The sequence below is a fragment of the Ursus maritimus genome, unplaced genomic scaffold (assembly GCF_017311325.1).
Source record: "Ursus maritimus isolate PB19 unplaced genomic scaffold, ASM1731132v1 scaffold_17, whole genome shotgun sequence".
In the NCBI taxonomy this organism is placed as follows: domain Eukaryota; kingdom Metazoa; phylum Chordata; class Mammalia; order Carnivora; family Ursidae; genus Ursus; species Ursus maritimus.
In genome coordinates this window covers 58,034,408-58,057,211 of record NW_024424119.1, presented here as the reverse complement: position 1 = coordinate 58,057,211, position 22,804 = coordinate 58,034,408, and positions in this window count along the sequence as shown.

The window sequence follows — 22,804 nt, the reverse complement described above, 5'->3', positions numbered from 1 at the left end:
ACACATGAAAAGATGCTCGACATCACTCATCATCAGGAAAATACAAATCAAAACCGCAATGAGATACCATCTCACACCTGCCAGGATGGCTAAAATCAACAACACAGGAAACAACAGGTGTTATGAGGATGCAGAGAAAGGGCGCCCCTCTTGCACTGTGGGTGGGAATGCAAACGGGTGCAGCCACTCTGGAGAACAGTATGGAGGTTCCTCAAAAAGTAAAAATCAGGGCGCCTGGTAGTTCAGGTGGTTAAGTGTCTCCCTTTGGCTCAGTTCATGATCTCAGGGTCCTGGGATCGGGTCCCGCATCGGGCTCCCTGCTCAGCGGGGAGTCTGCTTCTCCCTCTGCTGCTCCCCTGGCTTGTGCGCTCTCTCTTGCTCACTCTCTTTCTCTCTTTCCCAAATAAATAAATAAAATCTTTGTAAAAACATTTAAAAATAGAATTACCATATGATCCAGCAATTCTACTTCTTGGTATTTATCCAAAGGAAACAAAAATACTAACTTGAGAAGTTATCTGCACCTCCATGTTCAGTGCAGCATTATCTAGAATAGTCAAGACATGGAAGCAACCTACGTGTCCATCGATGGATGAATGGATAAAGAAAATGTGGCACACACACGCTAGAACATCGCTCAGTCACAAAAATGAGGAAAGCCTGCCATTTGCAACAATGTGGATGGGCCTTGAAGACATCGTGCTAAGTACAATAAGTGAGACAAAGACAAATGCTCTATTAACTCACTTGCATGTGGCATTAAAATACCAAACTCAGAAAATGAGATTTGATCTGTGGTTCCCAGAGGGTGGGGTTGGTGGGCGCAGGCCGGAGGGCGGGAGTGGAAAGGCAGTGCACAACATGGTCAACACTGCCGTATGCCGTAGAGGGAAGGTGCCAAGAGAGTCGCTCCTAAGAATTCTCATCACAAGGAGGAAATCCTTTCCTTCTCTTTTCATTGTGTCTGTGGGAGATGATGGGGGTTGACTGAGCCCGTGGTGGCCATCATTTCACATGTATGTGAACGAAACGGTCGTGCTAGGCACCTGTCACTCGCAGTCGATGGATGTCAGTCCCTTCTCAGAGTTCCAGCTTGACATGCCTGCCCTTCTTTCAGGCTCTAACGATGCTGATCTTCTCTGCCTCAGGTTGTTCCAGACAAAAGAGCAGACCCGCCCTCCCTTCTCCTGTATGCGCTGTGTCCTTTTTGCTCTAGCGACCTGCGAAATTTTCTCTTTATCTCCGGTTGAAAGCACAGGATTGTTCTGTACCACGGTGTAGCTGTGTCTGGGGTTTCTGTGCATTCTTGGATCTGTGGGTTTAAAGTTTTCACCAATTTAGAGAATGTTTGTATCTTATTTCTCTGAATGGCTTTATGGCTCCGTCTCATCTCCCCCTCGGAGACATCGGTCACGAATCTGCCAGGATGCGTGCGGTTGTCCCGCGGTCGCCACGCTCTGCTGCACTCTCTGTCTGGTTCTCTCTCTGTGTTCTACTTTGTGATCTTGCCACGGCGTGTCTCTAACTTCACCAGGAGCCCGTTCTTCAGTGTTGGCACTGGCCCCGAGTCCGTCGGGGTGGATTTTCCCCTTAGACTTTGTTGTTTCCAAGTTGAAAGTGTTGGTTCGGCTCCCTCACCTCCCCTGTGCCTCTACGTGCCACGTCCATTCTTCCCTGTGTCTCCTTGACCACGTGGGATGCGGTGACACTAACTATACCGTCCTCCCCCACCTGTTCTGTTGTCTGTGTTGTTTCCAGGTCACTTTGTGTTGGTTAATTTTGCCCCTCGTATTGCCCCTGGTATTTCCTTGGCTTTTGCATGCCTGGTAAACTTTGGTTAGATGCTAGATATCGTGAATTTTACCTATGGGATACTCAAGATTATTTATAATCCAACGAATGTTCTTGGGCTTATTCTAGGACATAGTTAAGTTACGGGGAGACACGTTATCCTTTCGGTGAGCTTTTCCGGATGAGAACAGGGCCGTCCAGAGAAGGCCTTCCTCACTGCGGAGGCCACACTCTTCCCAGTGTCCCGTCCGACACTGTGACTCACGATGTTACACACGCCTGGTCTTGCGTGTGCTCCTGGGACTGCTCCCCGTGACCCTTTTGGGTGTTCTTCCCCCTGGCCTCATGTGCTGATTCACTGAAAACCCGCAAGTCTCCGCTGCTGATGTCCCCCCCCTTCGGTGTTCCACCTCATGAATGGTGACCTCCTGGGCCCCCCAAACTCCCAGCTTCCTTTCCTCCACTTTGCGAGAACTCAGGGGTCCTCCTGGCTCTCCCTTCTTGCCTGCTACCTGAAAACTCTCTCTAGGAGGGCAGGTGCAAGTGTCCTGGGGCTTCCTTCCTTTGTCTTCCTTCCTTCCCTCCAGGGTATATTTCTTTTGTTGTTTGATGTCCAAACTCCTGAGAACCATTGTTTGGTATATTTTTTCTAGCATTCTTTTGTTCCGTTTTGTGTTTTCTTAGTCGTGTCAGGAGGGAGAGAGTAATCTGGTTCTTGTTATTCCTTCTTGGCTGGAAGCTATGTTAATTTTTAAATTTTTCCCAACCACGAAAAGGTTTTGCTAGAAACATTCACTCCACAAATATTTATTCACCGAATGTAAATATGCCAGCCCGTGGCCTGGGCACAGGGAGGTGGGGTGGGAGCAAGACAGATGGGACTGCTGCCCTCAGAGGTGAGAGAGACATCAAGTGAACCACACACTGACTGTTTAATTACAGTCATGACACCCGAGGGTTATAAAAGCTGACAGCATCCAAGCAGATGCGATCAAGTCAGTGTGATTATTCATGAAATGTACATTTTTGGGAAATGACTTATGATGAGCTCATTTGCAGAATCAGGTACAAGAACAGAAAAGAGTCCAAATGGCCACTTGAGGGGCGCCAGGGTGGCTCAGTGGTTAAGCGTCTGCCTTCGGCTCAGGGCATGATCCTGGCGTTCTGGGATCGAGCCCCACATCAGGCTTCTCCGCTGGGAGACTGCTTCTTCCTCTCCCACTCCCCCTGCTGTGTTCCCTCTCTCGCTGGCTGTCTCTGTCACATAAATAAATAAAATCTTAAAAAAAAAATGGCCACTCGATTTGCCAGGCGGGAGTGAGGCACGTCCTGGCAGAGGGTGGGGGTGGAGGATGAAGGGTGGGGCCTCTGGAACACCTGCCCTACCCGCGGCATCCCCAGGGGGTTGCGGCTTCCCTGCAGCTTGTCCCTGCAGCCCCCTTCGTCCCACATCCAGGAGCCAGGCAGACATCCACGCGGCACACATATGCCGGGCCTGGGGCTGGCTGCCGAGAGCTAAGGAACAAAGGAGACCGACAGAGCTCTTCGGTGGGGGGACCAGCACGAGGGGGGTTCACAAGGTGCTGGAGTCTGGGGGGGGAGGACCCGACAGGTTCTCACTGGCTAAGCGGATAAATCTGCATGTACGAGGTAGGGGCAGCTGTCACAGGGAAGGAGAGGGACAGTGGGTGGAGAGGGTTAGTGGGGACCCTGGGGCAGGAGGGCAGGTGCGATGCAGGAGGAAGAGGGGGCAGCAAGCGCCCAGGAGGGGCTGGGGGTTGGGCCTGAACTGCCCAGGACTCTGAGTCTGCCTCCACTTGGGCAGCTCGACCTAAGAGCCCCGAGCTCCTACCAGGAGCCATCAGGGTGTTGGCTGAACAGGACGCTGGCTCAGGGCAAGGGGTCGGTCAGACTAACTTGGGATTCAGTGGGTGAAAACTCTCATCTTCCTAGGGTACCTCAAAACTGGAGCTGAGCTAGAGAAGCATTTCAGCAGGTTGTCGGAGGCCTTCTGGGCAGGACGTTTCCGCAGGGTGTCCCCTTCCTCCACCACGTGTGTTCCAGGCACTGGGAAGCCGTCCTGCCCCAGACAGTCCACAGCCAGGGACGGGCTGACAGGTGCACCTGCTCGCGTGCTGGGGGCAGCGGCTGACAGGACGCCGAGGCGCACAGGCCAGGGTGGGAGGAGCGGCTTCTCCCCGCTGGGAACAGGAGCGGGATGCAGACGGGACTCTGTCTGTGGGGTTGAATGTGCTGAGCCGGTGGCGTCTCCAGGGGTCTGCGCCACCTCACACGGGTCTCAGCAGGAAGGACGGAGCCGCCTGAGATCCTCGGGGGCTCCGAGGCTTGGACACAACTCTCTGCGCCGTGCCCCTGAGGCTCCCGGAGGCGGAAAACGGGCCAGGACCGCACTCCTGCCTGGACAACCGGGGTCCCACATCCGGGGTCCGCCCAGGCCTGTCCTGTGCTCTGGAGCTGAGTTTGCTCCTCAGGAGGGCCCACGACCTCTGCGTGGAGGGAACACTCCGGAGCTCAGCAAACTCACCCCCTAGGTGGGGCTCAGACGTGAGCACAGGGAGATAACGCAGCTGGCCTTCTATGCCTACGTCCCCGAGGCCTGATCCCAAATGCCGCCCCCCTTGCCCCGCCGGCCACAGCGTCCCTGAGGCAGGGCATCTGTCTGGAGGGGGACGCTGCCCTCTGCACGGACGCTGGGCTGGGTGGGCAGGAGCGGGTCCTGGCATCACTCAGGAGCCCCTGCGCGCGGCCGGCCGGCCCTTCCATTCCCCGTAGCTTGGACGTTCCTGCCCCAAACAGCCTTGAAAACACCAACCCATCAACACTTGGCCCTTGCTGGCAGAACTCACTGCCATTTATTATTCACACCGAGAAGGTTTTAGGAGAGGCTGGGCACTCATTGACTGGGAAGTACAATTATTATTTCATTAAAGATTGATCACACATGTGGCTGGTCATTTAAATAATGGCTCTGCTGACACTGTTAATTGAATGACAAATGATCCCACCCTTGCTCCTCAGAGTCGATAGCGGAGCCTACGGAGAGGCCGCCGGGCCCTCCTTCCCGCCCGGAGGTCAGGAGAGAGGGCAGGGCAGCCACAGCTCGGGCTGCGAATCAGGTCGGCTTGGGGGTCAAAGGCAGGAGGCCTGACGTTGGGGTCCCCGTCCGGTGTCCACGGACCTACGCGCAGCCGCCCGCTCTCAGTGCACAGCAAACTCTCCAAGAGGACCTGAATTTCAAGGTAGTAAGACAGGTGCGGGTGTGGCTTAATGTCACTTCATCACGAAAAGGTCGTCCAACCAGAACTGCATGAAGTCCAGCCTGTGGGCGCCCGAGGGAGGCACCCATCGAGGCAGGCGGCCACACACACGTTTGTTCAGGTGGGCTCAACGAATGAGCGTGGGAAGGGAGAGCAGGCACGGCCTGCACCCCACACCCTGCTGACTCTCTCGGTAAGTGCGAGAGTAAGACGATTCACAGAGCACCGTCTCAGGGAGACCCCCAGCCCGGCACCCGCCCCAGAAGCCCCCGGTGCCCGTGAGCCCCTGGGGGGCCAGCCCCTGCACGGGGGCACTGGTGGCAGCTGGAAAGCATTTCCCGAGGAAGGCTGTGCAGTGCCCCCCACCCTCCCCCTACACCTCCAGGGAGGGCGAGTCTCCAGGCAGAGCCCCCAGCAAACAGCAGGCCCGAGAGAAGGTCTGAAGTCCTGGGGTTGGGGATCACAGGTATGCAGGAGAGGGAGCAGGAGCAGGGCGGCTGAAGGGGAAGCTCGGGAGCAGGGGCTAGGTCTTGGGCTCCCTGGAGGAGGTGCCCTTGGGGCAGGGCCGCAGTCAGCTCCTTCCAGGGGGCTCTGCCCCTGCCTCGTGCTCCCCTGCACTCAGTGGGGATTGGGGATGTATTTCCCTCCGGCCCACACTGTGCTTTCACTCCCCCTTGCCTGTTCCCATGTGAGGTTTCAGCCCAGATGCGTGGCCTCCCGGACCCCACTGGACTTCTCCAGCCATACAACCCCGGGAGGGCACCTGAGCCCCCTCCCTGGCCCCCTGCCCCCTTCCCTGGGCTGACACCAGGCTGCGCACAGGGTGGGGAGGCAGGAGAGCAGGGGAGATGGACGGCAGCTCTTCCCATCCTCACCTGAGAGCAGGGGTGGCAGCGGCCGCATCTGTACCCAGAGGAGCTGCCTGGAGCTTCGCCTCTGCTCAGAATAATGAGGCTTTAGTCTTGATCCTCGGCTCCAGCTTACTAAGCACTTCCCCGTTGACATTTCATGCCACGCTCACAACCACCCAGCTCCCCTCTTACAGATGCAGAAACAGGGCTCCAGGCCAGTGAAGGTCACGCTGCTTTCACAGGAGGAAGGCCTCTGCTCCTCCAGGTGGCTGGGGTGCCCTCCGACTTTCCCTTCGTGTGGGGGCTGCCTAGGGGACCCCGAGGTGGAGTGGGGAGAGCAGGGTGGCTTCCGCCTGCTGCACATCTGCTGTGTGACCTTGAGCAGCTCGCATTGCCTCTCTGGGCCCACGCTGGGGCCCAAATGTTGAATGTTCAGTTCCCAGCCTGGAGCCACTTGCCACCAGCTTCCCTGATGAGGTCAGGAGCACACATGTTGCCCTCACCAGATGGAAGGCTCTGGGGCCCGGAGTCCCCCCAGCGTCCCCCCTGCAGCTCACTTCCACCTGGTTCGCATTTCTTTTTGCTACAGCAGGCAGCTGGGAAGCCAGGCAGGGGACAACCTGTGGACCCTGGAGAAGGAGGCGCTGGCAGGACGAGCCCACCGCCCACATTCTGCTGAGATGGGGCTTGTCTTCTCCTCGGTGGCCAGCGACCTCCTGTCCATTAAGGAGCAAACATTCGCTTTTGTAGAAGTTCGCCTCTGAGCTCAACGGAGAGGGAATCCATAGAATAAAGGATTGTCCCAATTATGTCTCTGCTTTTTAAGGAAAAGAAACCCAAATTTAGCTCTGTGGGAAACAGAGCTACGGAGAAAGCAGCACGAGAGAAAAATCGTTCGCGCCCCCGGCAGCCCCTCCCTGGAGGAGTGGGGGTGGGATGATCTCGCTGGTGCTGAGGCTGCGTCCACGCTCTGCCACCGTCCCCGAGCCCCGGGCGCGGCCACGTGGGGCCCACCTTGCAAACCAAGGGAGAGGTTCTTTCTCATGGAGGGGGCTCTGGAGAGGGGAGACGTCACAGCGCCTGGAGGCAGCCCCCTCTCCTCCAGCCAGGACAGCACCCGCTGGGCGCGGGGTCCAGTGGCTCATTCCAGGCCCGGCAAGGAGCGGGCCTTGCTGAGTAGCGTTCTCATGTGTCTTCTAAAATCACTGACAGCACAGAAGCTGATGGGGAAGCGTGAGCGTGAAGCTCTGTGTAAGGAGAGGCGTGAGAGTCCCGCCACGGCCGCCGGCTCCCCGTCCCCCGTCCGGGTCCTGCTCAGCCACAGTGTGCCTGCTCCCCGTCTGGCCGCCGGATAGCCCCCTTGCAGACCCGTGGGTCATCGGGACAACCTGGCTGGGGACTCTCCTCCCCAAGTCCCTGTTCTCACCTGAGGTTTGGTCCGCGGGTGGCCCCACCTGCCCCATCCTGGGCTGCGAAGTGCTAGGGGGTCTACTTATCGCTGTCACATCCGTGTGTCCGTCCCCTGGGCCTGTCCCTCACAGGACAGCGGTCCCCACGGAGTTCGCCCACAGCCTCGTGTCACAGAGGAGAACACAGCCCCAGACGTGAAAGCAGGGCCCCGGGTCGCCCGGGGGAGTGTCCAGCCCAGACGCGGGGGGTGCCACCCACCAAGCCCAGCACTGCTCAGGGCCACGGCCGGGAAGCACCGGGCAGAGCTGACCAGGCTCCGGGTGCCAGGAACCCGTGCTGCGCTGACCACCCCCAGAGCTTGGCCGGCTGTGGACGCCCCTGGCGAAGGAAATGAGTTCTCTTTGTCATGAAGAAACAGGGAATTTGGACAAATGTTCTTCTGCACACAGTGGCCTCAGGCCAGGAAATGCCTGCACTGCGATCACAGAGCATTAGGACTGGCCCCCGGTGGCCTTTCCAGGAAGGCCCATTAGCAGGCGGGGACAGTCTGGTGACAGCGGAGGAGAGTGTTCCCCAGCTGGCACCACTAACCTCGTTTTCTTCGTTACGGGTCCATCTGGATGAGCTCTTCTTATGGAGCCTGGAGCCCACTCCCGCCCCCCTCAGGACTCCATAAACAAGGTCCGCATCCCAGGGGAGGGCAGGGGAGGGCAGGGGAGGGGGGTCGGGGAGCGGCAGCCACGGAGCCCGACTTGTGGACGTCTTCCCAGCAGCCAGCAGGGCCATGCTCCTGGTGGCTCATTGCAGGGACAGCAGCAGGGGCCTCGGGATCCTCGGGATTACTTTCTTCCCCGGTTTTAAAGGCCACACATGTTACTCACAGAAGGCTCAGGTGGTGGAGAGCGGACTTCATCCTTGACTCGTCCTGCAGGACCCGTCGGCTCTCACGGTGCCTGGCGCACAGAGGGCACAGACGTGGGCACAGCGTTCAGAGAAGCAACAGCTAAGGCGACTCACCCAGGCTCACGTTCAAGACGAAGGTCCTCAGGGGGCTGACTGGAGAATCAGGAGAGCCTGAGGGAGGACAGTGAGGCAGGCCTGGGGCCGCACGCCTGCCTGAGCAGCCCTGACAGGCCGTGGTTGGGGTCTAACGCCCATGCGGTCGGCTCCTGCTGGCCTCAGCTGACTTCTGGGGTCCAGCAGGGGGCTCTCAGCATTCCACCCTGGTGGACACAGAGGGGAAGAGGGGGAAGCAGGGTCAGCGTCTGGGACCTTCACCTTGCGAAGAAGGTGTATTAGCTTACTGCGTGTAACAAATTGCCCCAAAATGTAGAGGCTTCACGGACAACCGTCTCTCATCTCACGGCTTTGGTGGGTCAGGCCTTTGGGGCCAGCTTAGGGGCCTGGCCCTGTCTCAGGTGTCTCAGGAGGTGGCAGTTGAGGGTCAGCCAGGGCTGCGCCGTCTGAAGGCCCAGACGCAGCTGGGGAAGCCACTTCCAAGATGGTGTGCCCGCATGGCTGGGAGGGAGGCTTCAGCTCCTCGCACCACGCGGACGTCTCACCAGGCTGGTTGGTATCCTCACGTGTGAGAGCCAGCGTCCCCGGGAACAAAAGGTCCGAGGGAGGGAGCAAGGGGCAAGCCACAATTTGGTGACAGTCTCCAAAGTCACTCGCTGTCCCATCGTCCACGTTCCCTTCCTTAGGGTGAGGCCAGGCCATGCCTCTTGGAGGGAGGATTGCTGAAGAAACTACAACAGAGTTTCAAATTTTTTGTGAAAACCTTTCCATGTTTCTCAATGTTTCCTTCTTTTCTTTTCTTTTTTTTTTTTTAGATTTTATTTATTTATTTGACAGAGACAGCCAGGGAGAGAAAGAACACAAGCAGGGGGAGTGGGAGAGGAAGAAGCAGGCTCCCAGCGGAGGAGCCTGATGTGGGGCTCGATCCCAGAACGCCGGGATCACGCCCTGAGCAGAAGGCAGACGCTTAACGACTGAGCCACCCAGGCGCCCCTCTCAATGCTTCTTATGCCAGTGGGTATAAATACTCAGCTCTTCAGAACCTGGATTATATTACATAGTTTATTATTGAACCCTAACCTCGTCACTCACGCACGTCGTGGAGAAGATCCCGCGTCTGTGAGTAGATACGCATTGCTCCTGTCCCACGACTGCGTGGTGTTTCGGGCCACGCGATGTCCTAGGAAGTGTTGACCGGATACCCGGGCGCTGGACTGATTCCCGGCGCCACCATTCGATGGCTTTGACTCGTGTCCCAGTGGGCGCTCACGTTGGAGTCAGCGTTTAATCTCATACAGCCTTCAGGCGGATATCCTGTCAGAGACGGCCGATGCGCTATCTGCGCCTCTTCCTCCCAGGCACGCATGGCCAGGTTTCCCAGGCGTGCTCGATCCCGTGTGACCTGGCCCTGTGAACAGAGAGGAGGCACCGCATCCCAGTCTCAGGTGCGTCCTCCCTCGGCCTCCCTCGCTGCCACCTGAGCCCAGGAAGGTGGGCCGTGAGCCGGGGGGCCTGGGTCCCTGAGAGCTGGTGTGGACTGGGGTGTTGGGCAAACCCCTGAGGTGTGGGGGCTTCTGCCAGAGCCCACCACACCCCGTGCCCTTATCCAGTGATCTCCCGAGATGGTCTCCAAGGGGCGGGGGACTGGGTCAGAGGACACACACAGTTTAATGTTGACGCACACGGTCAGAGTGCCCTGCACAGGGCAGCCACCCTCCTCCTCCGAGGGTCCTCCGTCCCTGGCCTCAGCCCCTACAAGCCCTCCACGGACAGGCAGGGAGTTGGCTCACCAGACGCACTGACCGGGGCTTGGATCCTTCCTGTCCTAAGCTCTCGCTGCTGTCCCCTCCCTCCTGGACTGACTTCCCCCAGTGGACTCAGGTTTCAATACAAGGATTCCCAAAGAGCCTGCTCTAGCCTGGTCCCAGAAGGGTGGACGCCCAGGGCTGTGCTGCCCTCGGGCCCAGGTGAGCTGCGCCCCTGCAGGCACAGCCATGCTCCCTCCTCACGTCCGGCCCTCGCTGGGCTCCGGAGGGCAGCTCTGTCCGGCCCAGCTCAGCACACAGACGGCACAGGTGAAGCTCATCTTGTGAACGAGGACAAGCAAAGACAAGTGGGCAAATGTGTGGCCAAGGTGAGTGTTGGGGCTGAACCGCGTCCCCCCAGAATCCTAACCCAGAACCTCAGAACCTGACTGCGTTTGGAGGCGGGATCTTTGCAGAGGGGACCAAGTTCAAATGAGGCCTTTAGAAAGGGCCTCACCCAGGGGAACTGGTGTCCTTATGAAAAGGGGAAAGTAGGACACAGACGCACAGAGGGACGGCCATGTGAGGACACAGAGAGAGGACGGCGTGTGCGAGTCACGGAGAGAGGCTTCGAGAGAAAAACACCTGCCAGCACCCTGATCTTGGACGCCCAGCCTCCCAGACTGGGGGGCAATGAGTTTCTGGGGCTAGAGCCACCCGTCCACAGTGCTCCATCACGGCCGCGAGCATCCAAGGCAGAGCGCTGAATGGATCGTGCTGGCTTGCCTCCTGGCCGCAGCAGGTCAAAGGTCTTCACGGGGGCAGAGGCCGGGTGCCCCTGAGGACCCCAGGAGGTCCCCACGGCAGCCCTGCTCTCAAAAACTGCAGCTTGCGCCCAGGATCCTTATTTTATCTAAAACCCTGCAGATGTGCCCTCATTAGCTGCCCTGGATCTCGCTTTCTGTGGTTTTATTTCTGCACCTCTGACCTGTCAGCATGTGTCATCGTGCTGCTAGTCCTTGCGCTGGGCAGCCAATTATCCCCCATTTAGAGTAAGTTCTCCGCACGCAGAGCCTCCCTCACAGAGCTCTCCTGTGTCAAGCAACTCGGAGAGAAGTTATGGCCGTGATGCTCTCGTTACGGGGAAATGGGGCACGCCGATGTGTGTGCGTGCGTGGGTGTGCGAGCACCGGGGAGGTGTGCCCATCCCACACGTAGCTCACACTTCGAGCACCTTTGGGTTCATGAGCCCGTTTGCTGTAACAATTACCTTCACACTTTGGGGTTAAAGAGGCGTAGGCAGAATCTGAGCTCAGCCACTTTCTGCACAATCAGGGGTGACGTAGTCCCTCTGGGCCTCAGTTTTCCCATCTGTGTGCAGAACGATGACCACACCCCAGATGTAGAAAGAGGTGGGCTCAGTGCCCACTCGCCCCCTCCTCCCTGTTGCTTTGTTTTTTCCAACAAGCCCATGGAGAAGGTGGAAGATGCCCAGCCGGTGTGCCCATTACGCGAGCAGAAAAGTGAGGTCTGGAAATGTCAATGGGTGTGCTGAGCAGGGACACAAACAGGGGCTTCTGACTTCAAGGGACAGGCAGGAGGGAGCCCGGTCTCAGACGGGTGGTAGTGGCCACCTGGCTGGACGCAGCACGGGCAGAAGTCACCACCCCGTGAGAGGCCTTTGCACGGGAGGCATTTCCTTCCACGTATCAAATCGGGGCGCCCTAACATCACCTTCCCGTCCTGAGTGCGACACAGGAGAGGCTCTGTAATGGCATTACTTTGCCTCTGTGGCCTTCAAAAGCTCAGTTGAGGTGTATGGCCCTGGATGGGAGAGCCAGCTTCCTGTTTACGGTGAAGTCACCCGTGGCGTGGTCCTGCGGGGTGCACCCGACAAACCTCCTCCTGCCTGGGAGCCTCTGGAGAGGGCTCTGCACCCGGGAGCAGGGGAGGCGCACCTGTCTCATGCTTCTGAGCAAGGTCCACAGCATCGCTAAGACTCCTGTGTGCACAGGCCCACCATGCAGGTGTCTGAGCTTCCAGGGGAGCTGGGGTGGGCGTCTGAGGGCAGAGGGGTCCTGAGTGGGTCACGCACGCCAGCCCCCAAGGGGCCCTGGTGTTACTGGGACGGCAACTGGAAGCCATTCCACCCCCCGCCCCTTTGAGGGGGTTGCAAACACTACTGGAGGCCATCACAGACTTACGCTCCTCTTTAAAATTTTTAGCTTCAACGAGGTTTAATCGATACATAGAAACTGCATACACGTAACGAGAGCATCTTGATGAACCCGGACATATGCCAACACCTGTGGCACCATCACAGCCAAGGTACCACGCAGCCCCGGCACCCCCAAAACTCCCTGTGTGCCTTTGCGTGTGCATGCGTGTGGTGTGTGCTCGGTAAGGACACATTTTAAAGTGCACGACACATGCCGTGAACTATAGGCGCCATGTTACCGCGAATGCTGTAAACCGTAGGCGCCTTGTTACTGCAAATGCTGTAAACCGTAGGCGCCATGTTACCGCGAATGCTGTAAACCGTAGGCGCCTTGTTACTGCAAATGCTGTAAACCGTAGGCTCCGTGTTACCGCGAATGCTGTAAACTGTAGGCGCCGTGTTACCTCAAATGCTGTAAACCGTAGGCGCCGTGTTACCACGAATGCTGTAAACTATAGGCGCCATGTTAGCGCACATGCTGCAAACTGTAGGCGCCATGTTAGCACACAGCGGTGCAGCCTGCCGCCAGAACAGTCATTGGGCATGACCGAAACGCCATACCCAGTGAGCTTCCCTTTCCTGCCGGGTTCCGGCCATAAGCCATAGGCCCCTCCGAAGTGGACCAGAGCTCATGGGGTCCCTTCTGTAGGCCAAGCACCCTGGGAGGTGCAGAGACAGACAAACGTCTGAGACCTGCCCTCATGTGCTTGCGGCCCGACTAGGGAGGTCAGTGCCCGTGCACGGCCTCGTTCACCCGGGTGCAATTGTGAGCCCGCCTACAGGGGCCAGGCTGAAGGGAAGGGAGGACAGGAGAAGGCGGCCCTTGGGAGGGGCACCAGCCAGGGTGTGGACCTGGTGGGGCTCACAGGCCAGCCTCCAGGTGGAAAGCCCAGAGCCTCGGCAGAAACGAGGGCTACGTCCTCAGAACATTCGAGCCTGCGTCCATGAGGCTCCAGGATGGCATGAACTTTGGGCTTTTTAAATGTCACGAAGAAGTGAGTCCAGGCCCTGGTCCCTTCTCGGCCACCAGTCTCTGCGTGAGCCGGTCACAGCCGCTCTGGGGCTGTGACGTGCCCCCTTAGGAAGGCACCAGGTTGGGAGAGTTGGTCTCAAGGTGGGCGGACCGGAAAGTTCTGTGATGTAACCACAGGGTGACATTGGGGCGGGACGGGCCGCTCAGCGGCGGGGCTCTGGATGCCCAGCTGAGGGGCGCCAGCTTGCAAGGACTCCCCTCCAGGCGTCGGGCTGCAGCTGCTGCTGGCTGTTCTCCCACGCCTCTCTCCGGCTTCTGGAAGGTCAGAGAAGTCCTTCCGATGCTCGAAGCGGCTTCTGGGCAGCTTGTCACTGAACTGGCTGTGCAGTTATGCTGGAAAAGTCATTAAAGTGGCGCTTTCCAAGGCCATGAGCAGGTTGGGGTGTGGGGTGACGTGAGCGGAACCCAGGGGCAAAGGTCGGCGTGTTCCCTTGCGGGTAGGCAGCACCCAGCAGCAGACCCTGTCCTTCTTGCTGGCCGAGCCCTGGCCCGTGTTTGCCCCTCCTCACAGCTTCGACAAGCCATGTGCCTGCAAACAGACTGTGTTACCGCGCCTGGCGGAGGAAGGTCACGTGCCCTTGTCTGTGTAGCATGGCTCTGGGAAAATCACCACCTAGAAGCCCAGCTCCCCGGTGGAATACCAATCCTGCAGCCACACACGCCTTAATCACGCATCTCCTTGCGCGTCCCAATGACCCCGGCTGGGAGGGGAGGGACGTGCCGGTTCTTCATTGGTTCTGTGGTTGGAGGAGCCCTTCTCCTTGGGTTCTCGAAGCCACATGAAATAGCGGAGCTGCTCTTTCCAGCTCTCTTCCCGGGGCCACACCACAGACGGGAGCACCCGGAGGGTCCGGACATCTCCCTCCAATCTGCTTATCACCTCTACCCAAGGAACCATGTCAGCTAGAGCCCAGCCAGGGCCCGGCTGGGAGGGTGCCGCGTTCCCTCCTGAGAGCCCTGTGGTCTTTGCCTGGGTGTCCCCACCAGTGGCCCTTAGGCCATCTGCCTCAGATTTGCCACGCTGGGCACACAGCTGATCCCAGGCCCCATCCCAGCCCGTGCTGGTGGGTGAGCACCACAGAGGAGGCTCCTGGGCTGGCCCCAGGGAGCGCAGGCCCCACCACACTCCTCACCCAGCACTGGGAAGCTTCCAGCTTGTACGATGTCACCCCAGCCCTCCCACCTCCAGCCTTGGCATATTCCGTTCCACGTAGTGGGCAGAGGCCCCACCTTTGGGGCCCTCCACGGAGACCGTGCCGCTGATGCCCCATCAAAGCATCCCTCCCTGCTGTGAGCTCCACACTCCAAGCAGTGTCCACTCCAAAGTATTTGTATCGTAAGTGCTTAAGGGCACATTGTCCCCCCTGTGGAGGGCAGCTCCGTCCCTCGGCCACCCAGCCTGTCTTGGCCACTCTTGCCCTCAGAAGTCAGCCCTGAATCCACGTCTGTTAAAGGAAGGGACCAAGGACCAAACAGTGGTCAGAACCATGGTGTGGCCCAGGGTGGGCATGGGACCCCTCACCCGGAGCCAGAGCTGCCCAGTGATGCTTCCCCCAAACGTGCAGGAGGGAAACTTCCCAAGATGGGCCCTGCAAGGAGGGGCTGCGTGGCAGGGTGGCCGTGGTCCAGGTCTTTCCTGTTGACCCAGATCCGAGATCCCCTGGGGCAGCCTCGGTCTGGGGCCGCATCCATCTGGAAGGCCCCAGGGCAGCACGTGGGGCCCGAGAAATTCAACCACCCAGTTCTGGGGTGTCTGCGTTTGGAGATGCTTACAGGCACCTCCACCTTCCGTTTGCGAAATGGGAAACAGGAGCCGCCCGATGCACGAGCAGGCTGTGATGGTCCAGACGCGTCAGGAGCAAGGTTGGGGTCACCCGTGAGGCAAGGAGCCTTGCCCAGCTAAGGTGCTCTGAGGAAAGGGATACGGACTGGGAGTGGACACGGAGGTAGTAAAGGCCGGGGCGCAGAAGATGGCGGGGTGTGCTGGTGACGTCAGCTGCTCTTCCGTGCCCTGCTCCCACCTCCCTGCACCTAGCCTAACCTGGGCTGCCAGGAGCTGACCGTGCATCTCTGCGTGGCAGGAGCCTGCAGGATGACTTCTGTTGCTTCTACTCACGGCCTCTGAGCCCCTCTCCTTGGCTGTGGGCTGTGCTCCTGGCTCACTGCTAATGAATGGATGGAGCACAGCAAAAGGGACGAGTTAGCACTTGGCCATCAGGCCGCAGAGGCCATGACTTCTGCTTGCCGGGCCCCTGTCTTGCCCTCTGTCTTCTGCAGCCCCGCTCTGAGAGATGTGACTGCCATGTTACAGGCAGCCCTGCAAAGAAGTCCGTGCAGCATGGGCCCCACCACTCAGGCCAGCAGCCCTGTGAGTGGGTGTGACAGGACCCTCCCCATCCAGCCTTCAGATGAGACCACAGCCCGGCTGACCCCTCCCTGCAGGGCCCACTGGCCTGGCACCAGGGGCGGCCAGCTAAGCCGTGCTGGGGTTCCCGGCCGCAGAAACTGTGAGGCAGTCCTGGTGCTTTGCTCAAGCCTCTGTTTTTGGAGGAAATAGACGCCTAACGCACTTGATCTTGGAGCCAAGGGCTCTCAAAGGGGAGTGTGGCTCTGCTGCCCCAGGAAGGACATCACCCAACACGGGTGAAAGAACTCTGGCCCTCTTGTGTTTTCAGTTTTATGGAGCAGAGAGCCTTCACTTTAGGCATAAGCTTGGATTTTGATATTTATTTGGGCATTTCGTCTGTTTATGCGAGCTTTACGTGGACGCTGGTTGACAAGGGGAGGACCGCAGTGGGTCTCCACTGCCCAGAGTGCCCTCAGCCGCATGCCCTGGGTGAGCCTGAGCTCCAGAGCAGCGGTGCACGGGACTAGGGAGGCCAGCAGGTATGGCCGTGGTCCTCTTGTGTTGGGAAGGCTGGGGCACACTGTCATTTAGAGGCTGGCCCTCCAGTGGGCGTGGGTGGCAGCCCCAGTACCTGCCCCATACCCCCACAGGCTCTCCACCCCCTGGGCCGGGTGTGACGCTGATGCCAGGAGACCATCCTGAGGGTCTTCCTGCCCCCGAAGCTTATGGCTGCCCCAGCTGGCTTCGGGCCCTCCAGCAGACGGAGGCAGAGCCTCCCGTAGCCTGAGTAGCCAGCTCCCACAACTGCATAAGGACAAATTCTTATAATAAAGCCTTTAAATACATCTCCTAGTGGCTCTGTTTCTCTGATTAAAGGCTTGCACAAACCTCATCCCTGTATATGAAGCCCCGTTCTCCCAGTCCCGGAGGATAAGAGAGAAGGTCTCTGTGCATACGGCAGTCACCAGGAGAATGGTGACCACGTCTGGGGCCAGCCAGGCTTCCCACTGAAAGAATCACACAAGGACGCCCCATGAAAGTCAGAGATTGGCTCTGCCCTTCAGAACACACAGACTGAGCCCCCTGATTGCAGAGGAGAGGGCGTCCCAGGGCAGCCCATCTCATCAAAGCAACACCGTGAGCTTGGTGCCCAGGGCACACGTGTGTGCACGCACACACTTGCACATGCACGCACACACACACGCGTGCACGCACACAAAGATGGAAAGGCTTCTTGCAGCCCCATTTAACAGTTTCAACCCAATTCCCATTCGAGGGAAACCAGGAGGGCTTTGTCATTCCTGTTGGTTCTTTGAAATTTCAAGGGGAGGAAAGGTCACAGGAAGTAAGTGTTGCTGCAGCCACGCTGACAGGTGACGAAGGTGGGACCCAGAACGGGGAGGACGTCTGGTCCTGCGTCGGCAGTGACGCAGAGGGCATGCTGGAGCGCGGTCTTCTCCAGGCGCCATGGGCTTTCCCCGTGGAGAGAGCACATGGTCCGTCTCCAGGGTCCCCCCAGGGGGAGGGCATTCATCCTGCAGGTGCCACACCTGTTGGTCAGCCCCACCTGCCAGGCGGGCCAGCGGCACCAGGAAGGCTCCACTTAGCACTGCGGCCAGAATCCATTTTCATTCATAATTGACCAGCAAACATACCTCCATTATTATGCTCCCTAGGACACCCCCGTCAGTAATGGGACCGTATGGATCCAGAGGTTTGCTAAAAAGCCAGGCTGACAGGCGAGAACGTGTGATGGTGTGCCATGAGCCATGTTTAATCCCCACCTCCCTCTGACACCGCCGCTTCCAGAGATAGCCCTCAAGGCTCCGGTGTCTCCAGCCTTCCCTGGGGTGCAGACTGCATGCCAGCCCCCGGGCCAGCGGCACATCAGAGCATGGACGAGACCGCACGCTCCTGAAGGGCTTGCGGCAGCTCCAAGACAAGGGGCGAGGGCGTCCTAGTGCCCGTTGCGGCATCTGTGTCGTGCCCCCCCACTCCCCCAGGAGCACCCCAGTCATGGGCACTAGGCCCTCAGGCTTGGTCCTGAAGCCCAGCTTAGGGGAAGGATTGAAGCAGGGCAAGAAGCAGCTGGTGGGTTTTGTTCAAAACTTGAAGAAGGAAGGACAGAGGAGGGTGGCGGGTTAGTGTGAAGAAGCAGAGGAAGAGCAGAGGATTCGAGAGGCTTCTGGTCTCTAAGAGGTCAGCTGACAGACCAGGGCACCACTTAAAAATCACTGCAGTGCCCCAGCTGACGTCATGCTTCATGCGGAGAGGACACGCTTCCCCTAAAACAAGGAACAAGACAAGGGTGTCGACCATGCCACGTCCCCCCAAGGCTGCACGGGGGGCTCAGCTGGAGATTTTAATCTCTAACTGCAAGGTCATAAGCTAGAGTCTAAAACGAGAGACGCCCCGTTTCACCCCCCACGACACAGTGCCCACCTGGGGTCTGCTGATGGCATCTCCCGTGCATCTGTGGGGTACGTCTCTGTGACCCCAGCATCCACCCAGAGTTTGGGGAGGTTGTAGAGAATTAAAGAACGGCAGCCACGTGTCCAGCCACGAGAAGGGCTTTGCCGAGCTTTGGACACTGATGCGTTAGAGAAGCGAGCACATCCGCCCTCCCTGAGAGCTAACCGAACAGGGACAGGATGATGATTTCCCATCACCTCTGTCCCCGGCGGCCTCTGGGCCCCGAGTCCTGTAAAGCGAGCAGGAAGAGCGAGGAGGGTACCCGTCATTCTGGGCTCACAGGGAAACAGTCTCAGGAGGCTGGGCGTCAGCTCCGTGACCAGAGACCCCAGATGGGGCGGGGGTGGGGGGCAGACCTGGCCTCATGCCTGCTGCCCGCCGCAGGCCAGCCTCACCAGCACACGCTCGCCCGGCTGCAGCCTCTCCACGGTCAAGTCTCTGGGGAGGGCGGCGTTCCTCCCCTGCAAGGCCTCTTCCAGGCCCATCTGGAGCAGGAACGTTTTGTTGTTGCTTCTGCTGTCTTCCCATACAATTTGGTCCAGGGCCTCCAAGAGGCAGGTGGAGACACTGTTCCCTGGTTCTCAGCAGGATGCAGCACCGCCACGCGGCTGTGATGGGTGGGCGGCAAGCGGACCCGGAGGTGCCCTGTGCTCCTGTCATACCACTTGCTTCCTGTCCTTTGTGAGCAGAGGACGCTCTGAAAGCACTATTCCGACTCGGGGCAAGGCCCCAGCAGCTTTGTGCAGCTTGACTGCACGTACGTGGTGTTGGGGTGCCCCGGGCACCGCAGCCAAAGCCGGAAACCGCCTCAGTCCCGTGCGTCTGCTGGGCAGCCCTGCTGGGCACAGGGAGGACGTTTCCCCCATGCACGCTGCCTAATGCTCATGTGACGACTCCCAGCGCCTCTGCCCCAGGGTGAGATGGGAGCGGGGGCCACGGGGTGTGAACCCAGCCCGTCAGCCTGCCAGACTCTTCCGTCCCTCCTGCACAAGGGGGTCGAGGGCAAGCTCCGGCAGACGGTGGTGAGGGACACCTGCAGCGGTGCAGTGCAGGGGGCCGGCAGGTGCGTGGCCCCGAGCTCCACAGGGGTCTGGCAGATGCTCGCCGGCCACAGCCAGGCAGCAGTGGGAGCCGCGGTCTGCGCTGGAGTCCGGCTGAGAAGGAACGGCAAGGGCAGTGCAGGGGTGCGACCCTGGAGTAGGGGTAGGGGTAGGGTTGGGGTGGGGCTAAGGGTTAGGGTTAGGATTAGGGTAGTTCTCAATTTTCTTCTTTGATTTCTGCATTTATCCGAAGTTCCTGTAATGATTGTGCATTGCTTGTAAGATCAGAATCCACTTCGCAACGAGTGAGGAAAGGCACTCACAGCAGTCCGATGCTTCCTGAGGTTGCCCTTCTCGGCCCCGTGCTCGTCTCTGGCCCACACCGTAGCTCTGTCCTCGCACACTCATAGGAAGAGGCCAGTTCCGGTCAAGAACAAGAAGGCAGCGCCAGGTCCCGTGGCTGGTTGCCATGGAAACACATTTCTCGGTGCCACCTTACCCTCCAAGGGACCCTTGGTTAAGAGCACCTGCCAGCATTTCCAAGACGCTGTGGCTGGGCCGGCCGGGTGTGTCAATCGAGCAGCCCAGAGGGTGGGCGGGAACCTGGACATCGGAGGCACCCCACGGTGCCTGTCTGCTGTCAGCGATGGGCCTCGTGGGCTCCATGGATCTGGGCTTAGAGGCCTCATCTGCCAGCACTGCCCCACCACGGCCAGGGCTGGGGACACCCGAAGCAGCTGGTGGAGGTGCCGACGTCCCTGTGGGAGCACTGGGATGCGACGGGACTCCCGCAGCTGCCTTCTTGGGGGAGGAGTTCAGGGCAGGTGTGGTGGGGCACCTGGGCAACTGGCCTGAGCCCGAGCGTGGCTCCGTGGCTTGCTGTCCATGACCTTCACGGACGCCTCTGTCCTCTTCTGTGAAGCCACCGTGTCCACCCTGCTGGCCGAGCGACAGTGGAAGGCGTCAGGCAGCAGGACAGCCTGAGGTGGTGAGGCGGAAGGCCCCAGTGCTGCACCTGCTGGGGCGGGGGATGAGCTGTCTTCCCAGCTCTGCACTGACGCTCACGGGCAGGGGCCCATCGGACCCGGTGTCAGCCCCACACAGCCTGGCTGGGCCCAGAGCTCCCCAAGAAAGCAGGGTCAGCTGCAGGTGATCATGGGGGCTGCACTGGGCAGCTTGGACCCAAGGATGCCCCTGGGTGCCATGAGGCGGGAAGAGTCTTCTAGCACATTCCAAGGGAGCCGAAGCCTTCTGTTCTGCCGGTCCTGCCCTGTGCACAGACCCTGGGCTCTTGGATGGTGCTCTGGCACCTGAAGTGAAAGACATCTGCCCCGGGACTGGGATGCGCGCAGGCGGCTGACCGGTGCTCAGAGCACTTTATTACCTTCTTCCTTCCCGAGGCCACAGCTGTTCATCGTCAGGTGGGTCCGGGACCCCGGCTGCCTCCTCCCCATGGGGCCGTGGAAGGCGAGGGTGCGGCTGGGTGTGGCCGAGTATTTGAAAGCCACACACACGGGGCTGTTATCACCATGGGCAGCACCGCCTGTCTGTCCCCAGTGCCCCTTAGCAGGAGGCGAGGCAGGGCTGGTCAGGCTCGGGGAGCACCGAGGGTCATTCTCGGGCAAGTGGCGTTGCCTTGTATGAAGGGACCGTGGGTCGCACCCTGGCTGCGCCTGGACTAGTGGGGAGGTTCCTGCAAGCATGACGGGGCCCAGAAGGACAAGGTACACGGGGACGCAGGCGGGAGAGCGTGTGTGTCTGCAAGCACACGTGAGTGTGTAAGAGAGCCTGCGTGCATGTGCGTGCACGGGGCTGAGCGTAGGCGTGCCTTTGCACCATCTCCCCCCGGGGGCCTGGGAGGCCTGGCGCCTCCTTCTCCAGCCGCCGGGGGCTGGGTGTAGCCGGGTCGCCGTCCCCGGGACCAGCTCTCCGAGGGGTCTGGTAGTCCAGGCTGGGGACCAAATCTACTTCCATCTCCGACCCCCAGCAGCACCCAGGGCCTCCACGCTGCAGAGCTGACTTAAACTCGGGGCCGGAAAGGGGCCTAAGGCAGAATTTCCAAATTTCCAAATTGTCCTCTCGTTCGGCAAGGATGTTTTAACATTCCAAAGGAGGCTGAGCGTCAGGACAAAGGGCTGTCTTCAGGGGAGTCCAGACCCGCTGGGGACATCCGTGCTGCTGCAGACCGCAAGGGCGATCCCAGGGGCTCTGGGTGTGCGACACTGTGCTGTCCCTGCCTGACCTGCTGCGGGCCCCTCAGCGTGGCCGAAGCCAGACACCGCAAGGCACCCCGCTCCTGCCCGCCCAGCCATGGCCGCAAAGCCACGGCGCGTGTCCCCAGGAAACCGGTCGCCCTTCATGGTCCCCGAGGGGTGGCATTTGGGACAACCACAGGGTCCTTCTGGCCGGGGGTGGGGGAGAAGGTCTACACTGGGGCCTGGAGGTCACGCCACCTGTAAAGGCCCGTTTGGGAAGTGGGGGCTCTGAACAGGGAGAGGAACGGGGCGGTGAGCCTGCACTTGTTGGAACCATTGACAGAGCTGTGCACCTGCCGCAGCCCCCCACGCCCCTGCCAGGCCTGCCGCGAAGCCATTCACATACCCATGTCCACTTGAGTCACCTGTGACCCCAGGCTTCAGACCCGCACTTCAGGTCCGTGCAGGAGCCTCGTTAGCGTGTCTTGTAAATTAGGGACAGGCCAGGGCTTGGGTCAGCACATCCGGAGGCCGGAAGGGGGGCCCGCAGGGACAGAGGTGGAGGGAGGGGCTCCCCACCCTGGGCCCTGCGCCCTCCCCCCTGCGGTAGCTTTCCTGCCCAGGTAATGGATCCGGAAACTCCTGGCAGAAACCAGGAGCTCAGGACTCCAGCCCACCTGCATCCAGCCAGGTGGCCTGAATCAACCCTTCTCATCCCGTGCCTCGCTTTCCCCATTTGTGCAAGAGGGTCTCTGTGTTCTTTGAGGTCCAGGGTCAGATCTTACAAGTGCAAGGGCACGGTAAGGCCATCTGGTGACTAAAGGTGGGACAGATGAGGGCTCACTGGTCCCCGACTACTCAAATCAGCCCGAGGTTTGCAGGGAGTTTAAGTGCCTCCTGCCTTGGGGACACTGGGGATGTGCTCGCTCCCACCCCGGGGGGCTCTGCATCCCTCAAGGGGAGCCTGGGAGGTCAGTGCCGGCCAGGGACAGGTTTCAGGCCTGGGCACAGAGGCACCCAGTGTCCAAAGGAAGGAACTGTACAGAAGTGGGGTGAGCTCAGCCTTGGGGCGAGGTGGAGGCCTCTGCCCATCTGATCCCTCTTATGCCTCTGGGCCTCAGTTTCTTCTTTTCTAAAAGGGGTCACAGCCCACAGAGTCACAGCCTGAGTGAGATGACACGTACGTGTTAGAGTCTCTCTTGCGTCCCCACTGGCGCACAAGACCTGCCATTGCTCCAAAATGGGCAGAAGGGTTCAGCACCCCTCTGAGGCCCATGCCTCCATCCGTTCCACATGGCGGCTCAGCCAGGAGCCCTGGGAGCACATTTCTGAAACCAGACAGGGTGGCCTTAATCCAGCTGTTGTCCCAGGTGACGTGGGGGGGGGGCGGTGCTCACGGCTCTGCTC